This window comes from Acartia tonsa, chromosome 14 (genome assembly GCF_053477335.1).
Source record: "Acartia tonsa isolate MP-2025a chromosome 14, ASM5347733v1, whole genome shotgun sequence".
In the NCBI taxonomy this organism is placed as follows: domain Eukaryota; kingdom Metazoa; phylum Arthropoda; class Copepoda; order Calanoida; family Acartiidae; genus Acartia; species Acartia tonsa.
Window position 1 is genome coordinate 19,766,795 of NC_137273.1, and position 10,242 is coordinate 19,777,036.

Genomic DNA, 10,242 nt, shown 5'->3' on the forward strand with positions numbered 1-10,242 from the left:
TAGATAGATGGATAGGTAGATGAATAGATATATGGATCGATAGATGGATAAGTAAATGGATAGACAGATGGATAGATGGATGGATAGATAGAGGGATAGATTGATGGATGGATAAATTGATAGGTGATGGATAAAGAGATGAATAGTTGATGGATAGATAGATGGATCGATATATAGATGGATAGAGAGATGGATAGATAGATGGATAGATAGATGGATAGATAGATGGATAGATAGATGGATAGATAGATGGATAGATAGATGGATAGATAGATGGATAGATAGATGGATAGATAGATGGATAGATAGATGGATAGATAGATGGATAGATAGATGGATAGATAGATGGATAGATAGATGGATAGATAGATGGATAGATAGATGGATAGATAGATGGATAGATAGATGGATAGATAGATGGATAGATAGATGGATAGATAGATGGATAGATAGATGGATAGAGAGAAGGATAGAGAGAAGGATAGATAGATGGATAGATAGATGGATAGATAGATGGATAGATAGATGGATAGATAGATGGATAGATAGATGGATAGATAGATGGATAGATAGATGGATAGATAGATGGATAGATAGATGGATAGATAGATGGATAGATAGATGGATAGATAGATGGATAGATAGATGGATAGATAGATGGATAGATAGATGGATAGATAGATGGATAGATAGATGGATAGATAGATGGATAGATAGATGGATAGATAGATGGATAGATAGATGGATAGATAGATGGATAGATAGATGGATAGATAGATGGATAGATAGATGGATAGATAGATGGATAGATAGATGGATAGATAGATGGATAGATAGATGGATAGATAGATGGATAGATAGATGGATAGATAGATGGATAGATAGATGGATAGATAGATGGATAGATAGATGGATAGATAGATGGATAGATAGATGGATAGATAGATGGATAGATAGATGGATAGATAGATGGATAGATAGATGGATAGATAGATGGATAGATAGATGGATAGATAGATGGATAGATAGATGGAAAGATAGATGGATAGATAGATGGATAGATAGATGGATAGACAGATGGATAGACAGATGGATAGATATATGGATAGATAGATGGATAGATAGATGGATAGATAGATGGATAGATAGATGGATAGATAGATGGATAGATAGATGGATAGACAGATGGATAGATATATGGATAGATAGATGGATAGATTGATGGATAGATAGATGGATAGGGTAAGGGGGGGCTATTTTTGGGAGGGGTTAATCTGGTAATTTTCTATCTATCTTCATAAAATGACCTTTATCTCCATGTTCCTTTCAAATGACAGAAAAAAACATAAAAAGCAAATTTGTTTGTTGTTGAATTACCTACAAAAAAAGTATAAAATGAAATTTTTGTGAGATGAATTTTAAGGGTACTAAATAATTAAATCCCCTTTTTGGTTGATTTGCCCCAATGTGCGGTGGTTAAAATTGTAGGTAATAATTGTTTGTAGGACTCTGGTTATGACTTAATTTACATGTAAGCAGTGTCTCTCTACGGTTGCATCAACTGTGTTGAATACTGAAACAATAAACTATTATAAGTCAGAGAAACCAATAGCCGGACAAATCTGGAAGGCTTATTGGTACAATTAAATAAGCTGGTTTAATCCTTTAAATACCTTTCATTGGCTTGACCCTTTAGGGTAAGGTTTACTCTTTTAGATGATTACTCTACTGTAACATAAGCTGTAGTTGTTATCAACGAATTATAGAGTTTAATGTATAGGTAAGTTAGGACGATTTTTTTTAACACAAACCCATCTAGGAACCTCTTATTTGGGTTAGGGTTATCTATTCATTACATCCCTGTATGGGTAATTAGGTACTGGCTGTCTTAGGTATAGGTATAGCTTCGGGTTTATTTAGATACCTAAACTGATGAAACCCTATTCATGGAAGCTCCCCTTTACTCTATCAGTATCTATAGCTACCTTTTCTTACCTAAGAATAAGTAGAGTAAAACAGTGCACACTGCAGGGACAGCTCTGTTGGGGTGGACCAATATGAGGCTTCTTGTCTTGTCCCAGAAGTCTGATGAACAGGTCCGCCTAAGCCATACAACAGTGCATCATCAACGAATTTCTAGATAATAAAAAAACTATTAATTTCATTAGATACTTTTCTTTATATGCCTGTATTTGAGAGCGCAGCTACTCAACAGATATTTAGATATTTAGTCCGCCTCTCATATAGATATATCTTAATAAAAAAAAAGATTAATGCTTGGCCTCTTAAGTCTTTCCTTAGGGCGCAGCTACTCAGTAAAACAAGGTCCGGCTCTCTACAGACAATTCTAGATTTTAAAAAATAATATAGTTATTTTAAGCCTTCTTTGGGGGGGCGCAGCCACTCTATAAATAGTTTTAATGAGGCCCGGCCTTCTACAAACAAATCTAGATTAGAATAGATTAATATACAGTTATTTTAAGTCTTCTTTGGGGGCGCAGCCACTCTATAAATAGTTTAAATGAGGCCCGGCCTTCTACAAACAAATCTAGATTAGAATAGATTAATATACAGTTATTTTAAGTCTTCTTTGGGGGCGCAGCCACTCTATAAATAGTTTAAATGATGCCCGGCCTTCTACAAAGAAATCTAGATTAGAATAGATTAATATACAGTTATTTTAGGCCTTCTCTGGGGGCGCAGCCACTCTATAAATAGTTTAAATAAGGAACGGCCTTCTACAAATAAATCTAGATTAGAATAGATTAATATTCAGTTATTTTAGGCCTTCTTTGGGGGCGCAGCCACTCTATAAATAGTTTAAATAAGGAACGGCCTTCTACAAACAAATCTAGATTAGAAAAACATTAATATATGGTTATTTCAAGGCTTCCTTAGGGGCGCAGCCTATTGTTAGACGTTTAAGGATCGTAGTAACTCTATAAGGGGTTTATAGCACAGCTACTCTACAGCTTGTTTAATACCGTAGCTACTCTATAAGTGAATTAAGAACGTAGGTACTGTATTAGTGAATTAAGGGGTAGCTACTCTATGAGTGAATTAAGGAGCGCAGCTACTTTATAAGTGTAAATAGATATAAATAAGATTTTTACCTCTTGTTTCAATATTCTTAGGTCTCTTACAGCGAGTCCAAACTAAATTAAATTCACTAATTAGACAGAATTGTCAATAAATCACAATACATGGATTTTTAAGCATACTGCACTTAATTTCAATGGTCCTGTTTCTTTATATTAACGGCTGGGAGAAAAAAATCTGTAGATTTGTGCCTAATTTAATCAAGCTTGACTTTAGAGAAAAAATGACTTAATTTAGAGTTTTACAACAAATTCTCTAAAAACATATATGTAATTTGCCAAAATTCATGCATATAGTAATATTTAAACTGATTATAAAAATCACTATCTCACCTTCACTCGATCGTGGTTGGTTTAAGACTGGCAAAAATTTCTCTTGTTTGGATTCTTTTCTGGTGATTAGCTTGATAATTTGATTTTTAAACTGTTCATTAAAGCTTGTAATTCTTCGTTATTTTTTAAATTTCAGTATTTTTTTTATTTGTTTGTTATTATAAAATATTATTTCTTAAGGTTAATTTTTGGGATGCTGACAACTCTTGATGGGTCTTTTCACAATAGTTAAGCTTCACTTTAATATGTAAAACCAAATGCAAATACGAATATTTAAAAGTTTCTTGGGATTCCTCTGCGCCTTATTTTCTAACCTTAGAAATAATTTTCTATTAGGGGAGGGGGGGGGGGGGGGTTAGGGGGTTGTTAAGGTTCCCTTGGGTTGGTCGTCCGTGAGAAACAAATAAAGAAACAAGGACACAGTAGTTTTAAACAGCGCAGCTAAGAGAATGGAATTCAAGTAATAGATGACAAAAAAACGGGTAAGAAAAACAAGAAAAAAGTTTTAAATAAGAAAATAAAGAAAGTAACGAAAGAAAATATGAAATAAGATGAGGAATAAGAAAATGCAAAATGAATTGATGTCAGATGTACATTCCCAATAATGATCGAACAAAACTACCTCTTCTGTATAATTATTAGTTGACAAGTAAGGACAGTATAAAACTATAGTTTAATTAAAACTATGCAATAAAAGTTTTATGAAATTATCCAACTGATGAAAGAAGGTGTTTATAAAACTTTGGGTACCAGTTGGATGTCCTTACCTGGTAACTATTGGTATAAACAAATTTTCGTATGTATGAGTTAAATAATTGATAGAGTAGCTGCGCTACTAACAACTCTATTATTCAAACCATTTAATCTTTTTTTTAGCTTCTTTTCTTAGGACCTGAGACCAACAAAAGAATACATTTTCTTTACAAGCTCATATTAGAGTTTACTTGCTATAATATTCTTTAATTTCTAAAAGTCTGAGAAAAGTTATCATATTATAGACAGCTTTTCACTGATAGTGAAATTAAAAATTATTACATTACTTTCAGTTTGTTGGTCCTGAGAGTACTTGGCTTAAAACCGGTTCTATTTCGGCGTATATTATTCGGTTTCTAAGCCATAAATTTAAAAAAAAATCTTTATTCTAAAGTAACATGGTGTTTGTATGTTCTATAGGATCTCGTAAACGGCTGATCGTTCTACATTTGGCATTTTTGTTATTCCAGGGCAGATTTATGCTATTTGGAGGTATGGGCACCATTCCAACTAAAAAAAATTGCCACAAATTAAAATTTTTTAACAGGACAAAGTTACTAGTTTAAACATGGTAATATTTCCAATGGCAATAAACAAAATTTACCCTTCTGTTGATAAAAATTATCGGTCTGAAACCAATTAATATAGTTTCGATGTCATTAACAGAAGTTTTTAAACCAAAGAATAAGAAAACGTTGTTATAAAACTTTGGGTACCAGTGTAATTTACAATCCTATATCAACTGATGACCCTTGAAAAGATCTCATTAACGGCGAAACTAAGTACTTAGGCTTTGCTTTTCAGGGAAATTATTATACAAGGGGTAGCATTGTAATGCTGACCTATTCTATTGTAATTTTGTAGAGAAGCTTTATTTGTCTATAGCTACGTGGTCTTTCTAAACAAGCTAACAAACCTTACACACACATACACACACACACACTTACACACACATACTCACACACACACACATACACACATACACGCATACACACACACACACATACACACACACACACACAAACATAAATATAGAAAATAATCCCGCTTTTATTCACACTCATATCACCACACACACACACACACACTCACACACACACACATCTATTTTTGGCGCGAATATGACATGTAGTAAAAATATTTGTCTCCAAATATTCTTCCCACCCCATATTCAACCAACCACCACTCCCCCCACCCTATACAAATTTTGAAACCCTCCCCTATTTGAATTAATCACCCTCATTATTGATTTCCCCATCTCCTTACAGCCCCCCTATGTTATCCTTTCTTCTTTATTTACATTTTTAAACACAGACATGGATAAGAATTAAATCATATGCTTTCAAGTATGGCTTCAAAACCGATAAATATTGGATTAGAACCGGTTCTCAGTCATACTGAAAAATATAGCATGTATAGCATCGTATTACCGAAGTTTTCTATGAATAATGAAATAAAAATCATAAGATCAAAACCAGTTTTCATTTTGTTATCCGCAGAAAGCTGTCTTTTTTTCAGCTAACACCGAGATAAATTAGGATTTCTTAACACTTAAAGATAAATTAATGTACACCCTCAATAATGATAATTAAAATGGCATATTTTATAGATTAAAATATTGGTTGAAAGGTTCTGACACTAATAGTTTGTAGTACCCAATTTAATTTAATAAAAGATTTAATAAAATGAAGATTTAAAGCCAACAAATGAAATATTGTGTTTATGTAAAATTTAGTAATTATTTCAATTTTCTTTCAGTATTCATAATCCTGCTATGAAAGCCCTTTGATTATGATTAGCTTCATATTTAGCTTTCTTTTCATGTTACACAGCTAAACCAAACTAAGTAAATAATATCATAAATTCAAAGATTAAACAAAAAAAATCATTCATTATTGGGTTAGGTTACACGGGTAGGCTAAAAAAATTTCAGGTTTTTGAAAATACCCATTTAAGCGGATTGCACAGCCTTAAAGTCACATGTCTTGGTATACTGGAAAAGGTAAAAATCAAATTTTATTTTGGGGGCTTTTTGAGAAAATCCGCAAAATATTTTTTTTTCATTTTCGCCTAAAATCCTCTAAAAATAAGGTAAAAAATGTTAGGGTAGGCTTTTTAAAACTGTTATTGCTCAGCCCATAGTTATCCTAAAAAAGACATACCGATGGAAAGCTTATCTCCTCTAGTTTTCAAAATGACAAACATGTTTAACGTGCATTGTATAGTTTTGTATCTATGTTGCTAAATGTAAAAAGTATCATCAAACACATCTAAATGTACATGTGCATGGTTTGATTGTGCCCCCCCCCCCCCATTCCTCAAGCTAAAAACCTTGGGTACCAGAATAAAAAACCTTGGGTTCCAAGATGAAAAATTTTGGGTACCAGAATAAAAAATCTTTAGTACCAGAGTGAATATTGCTTACCAACCTCCATCCTTCCCTGACTGGTCTAAATTGATTAAAAGGCCAAGACTCCAGGGATGAGACAATGCCCAAAAAATTGATGTACATCTCCAATGATGATTACCTATTATGTAAATTAAATTAATATTAGTTGTTGAAATGCTTGGACTCTCAATTTAATCTAACAAAAAAAACTCATTTTTTATAAAGATTTGGAGACCATAATGTCCCCCCCCCCCCTCCCCTCCAAAACTCAGAGACATTGTACATTAAATTACACTGGTACACAATGTTTTATAACCACTTTATCTTACTCATTGGCTTAAAAACTTTGGGTCTTTTAATTGAATTTTGATTGGTTGGTTACAAACTGTCAGCGTTAAATTTTTTCTATTATAACTTTAATCTACAGAGTAATTTTGGGGATTTACGTTAATCTAAATTTTTATTGTCTTATCCCTTAAGATCACTGAAATGTCCTAACTGTGCATGAAAATGAGTTGTGCCTGTTCACGGACCAATGCATTCCCCCCTATACTTTTGCTATTATTGTCAAGCGCCAGACATACATAGTAGCAGTGGATATTATGACAAGGTAAAATTTGTTTAGGTATTTTTGCAAAGGTTAGGTTATGTTAAGAATATACAAATAAGCCCCCTGGAAGAGTTGGTTATTCAAAAATCTTTAAGATGGTTTAAATGGGCTATGTTAGGTTAATAAAGGGATAATAAAATAAGACCCCAGCAGGGGTTAGGCATTTGGATAACCTAAAAGATATTTCTAAATAGGTTAGGTTAGGAATATAATATACTAATAAGCCCCCCATGGGGGTTAGGCATTTGATAAGGTATTTCTACTTGGTTGGATACGGTGGCTGCGTATAATAAGAACTTTGCTCTGATCGTAAAGAAACCAAAACAAAAATCTTTTTTTTCTTACTTTTTTTATGACATCTGCTATTTAACTCACTTTGTCAGTTTGTCCCTCCATTATTTTCATGTTTTCATCCTATTCTTTATTCAAAAATCACATAGGTGTAGTTCATTGACCTTACTGGTCAATTATCTGAAAAGACCCTAGTAGATGCGCACACTTCTCGCTAAATGTTGAACAGATCAGGTTCTCCTTTAGCGGGTAGCTTCTCATAGGTACTAGGAAGGTTTTTAACTATTTTGAAGGAGGGTACCACCACCTCCCAAGAGAAATTGCCCCTAGAAAAAATACCCCCCCTGTCATAATATCCACTGCTACTATGTCTGGCGCAGGGATAAGGGATGGAAAACGTAGGAAAATATTATTTCAGGCCTATTTCAAGCCTAGGCCTATTTCTAGCCTAATAAACCAGTTTTGGGATAGCGCAGTGGTTCGTATAAAATGCTAATGAAAAAGCTGTGTGTGTGTGTGTAGATAAAGTATAGAATCAAATTCAGGTAGCTAGTTTAAAGTAAAAAACATAACTTTCTATAAACCTATATATTAATGGCTTTTGTTAAAATGAAGTTTTTTCTCTCCCAAAATTTCTTATCTTTTACTTTGGTAATTTGAACTGTCAGAAAGCTATCGTTGGGTTTCCCTCAGACAGATTTTAGTTTGTATTATTTGCATTTTTATTAATGAGTAAAAATTTTATTTGAAAATTTCATTGCTAATTAAAATTCAAAATAAATAAATAAATATGCACTTGGGTAACATTCTATCAAGTTCTTTGGATACTATAAAGTAATGATATATCTGTACTGTGTTGTATTGTACAAAAATTAGGGTTAAGGTGTTGATACAATTCCGTACTAAATTTTTAAAATTCAAAATACAACATCTAATTTATAAACTACCAAATGAAAATTCGTAGCTACCTTCTTTCCAAAAAAATAATCCCGTTATTTTTGTTTTTTCTATATGGCCCTTTTTTAATGTTTAACTCTAAGTAGATTTAATAATTAAACTAATGTGATCTAACACCATTTATATTTATTTTTTCGTAGCAGACGAAATCATTATTTTTTCTAGAATTGTCTGCTATTAAAATTTCCGCCAATTGGTGATTGGTTGATACAAAACAAGCCCAAATCACAGAACACTATTGGTTTAGAGCGGTAGCCAATATGAGCCGTCCGCCAGTAAGGTCATTAAATTAGGCAAATGGTAAAAGTTGCATGATCCCTTTCAAAACCAGGCCGAGACCTAATTTATGGCCAGGTTTCCTATCCCTTATCCCTGGTCTGGCGATGACAATAATAGCAATAGTATAGGGGAAAGCCTTGGTCCGTAAACAGGCAAAACTCATTTTCATGCACAATTAGGGCTTTTCAGTGATCTTAAGGGATAAGACAATGAAATTTAGATTGATGTAAATCCCCTAAATTACCCCCTCTGTAGATTAAAGTTATGTGTAGAAAAATTTTAACACTGATCATTGGAGATGTACATCAATTTATCGACCATTGTCTTATCCCTTTAGATCCCTGGAGTTTTAGCCTTTCAATCAATTTAGACCAGTCAGGGAGGGATGGAGTTTGTGTATTTGCTGTAGGATGGCGAAGGGTAAACAATATTAACTCTGGTACTCAAGATTTTTTATTCTGGTACCCAAGGTTTTTCATCCTAGTACCCAAGGTTTTTATTCAGCCTGCAATATTTAGATAGATAAATGTACATTTAGATGTGTTTGATGATACTTTTTACATTTAGCAACATAGATACAAAACTATACAATGCACGTTAAACATGTTTGTCATTTTGAAAACTAGAGGAGATATGCTTTCCATCGGTATGTCTAACATTTTTTAAGGATAACTATGGGCTGAGCAATAACAGTTTAAAAAGCCTACCCTAACATTTTTTACCTTATTTTTAGAGGATTTTAGGCGAAAATAAAAAAAAATATTTTGCGGATTTTCTCAAAAAGCCCCCAAAATAAAATTTGATTTTTACCTTTTCCAGTATACCAAGACATGTGACTTTAAGGCTGTGCAATCCGCTTAAATGGGTATTTTCAAAAACCTGGAATTTTTTTAGCCTACCCGTGGTTAGGTTATGAAGTAAAGTTAAGGAGAGTCCCGCAGGATTATAGCCTTCCGTAAGGGCTAGAAATAAGATTCCTTTATTATAGCTACAATATGTCCGTTCATATTATCGTCTGTCCCTATAACTAAGTTTAATAAAAGATTTTCTACACTGCTATAAAAGATAAATGACAGTATGTCTTTTTTTTTAAATACGGATAACTCGTTTTATTCTTTATGGCATGTACCAAATAATTTATTGTGTGTATATTCCTATAATGAATAATTAATTTTCATTGTTTAATTTGATGCAATGTTTAATATTATAATCTTGCCACATCTTTGTCAATCAAAAGTTAATTCAAACAGTATAAAAACAAGGATGACAACATCCATAAGTAGCGAAGCACAAAAAATCGTCGATGGGAATACGTACAGGTAGATTTAAAAGGTTTTTACTAAAATCAAGAATAGATTTATTGGATAAAATAAACATGAAACCTTGTTTTATTTTGCATAAAGACGATGGTCAAAGTAAATTAATTAAAGATGCTCATAACAATGGGAAAAATTATTTTGATACAGATATCCCATAAAAGTTTGAAAATTGCATCAAAATAAACAAAGATATGGGGAAATATGTAAAACATA

General features: G+C 32.7%; 1 long non-coding RNA gene across 1 annotated transcript; it reads right to left on the minus strand.

The window, feature by feature from the left end:
* Positions 1 to 1,450: 1,450 nt before the first annotated feature.
* On the minus strand, positions 1,451 to 3,573 carry LOC145306078 (uncharacterized). Its single transcript, XR_013874881.1, has 4 exons — positions 3,432 to 3,573; positions 3,114 to 3,155; positions 1,996 to 2,136; positions 1,451 to 1,573 (listed from the first exon to the last, which is right to left on the minus strand). It is a non-coding gene; the product is annotated as an uncharacterized LOC145306078 (long non-coding RNA).
* Positions 3,574 to 10,242: the final 6,669 nt, after the last annotated feature.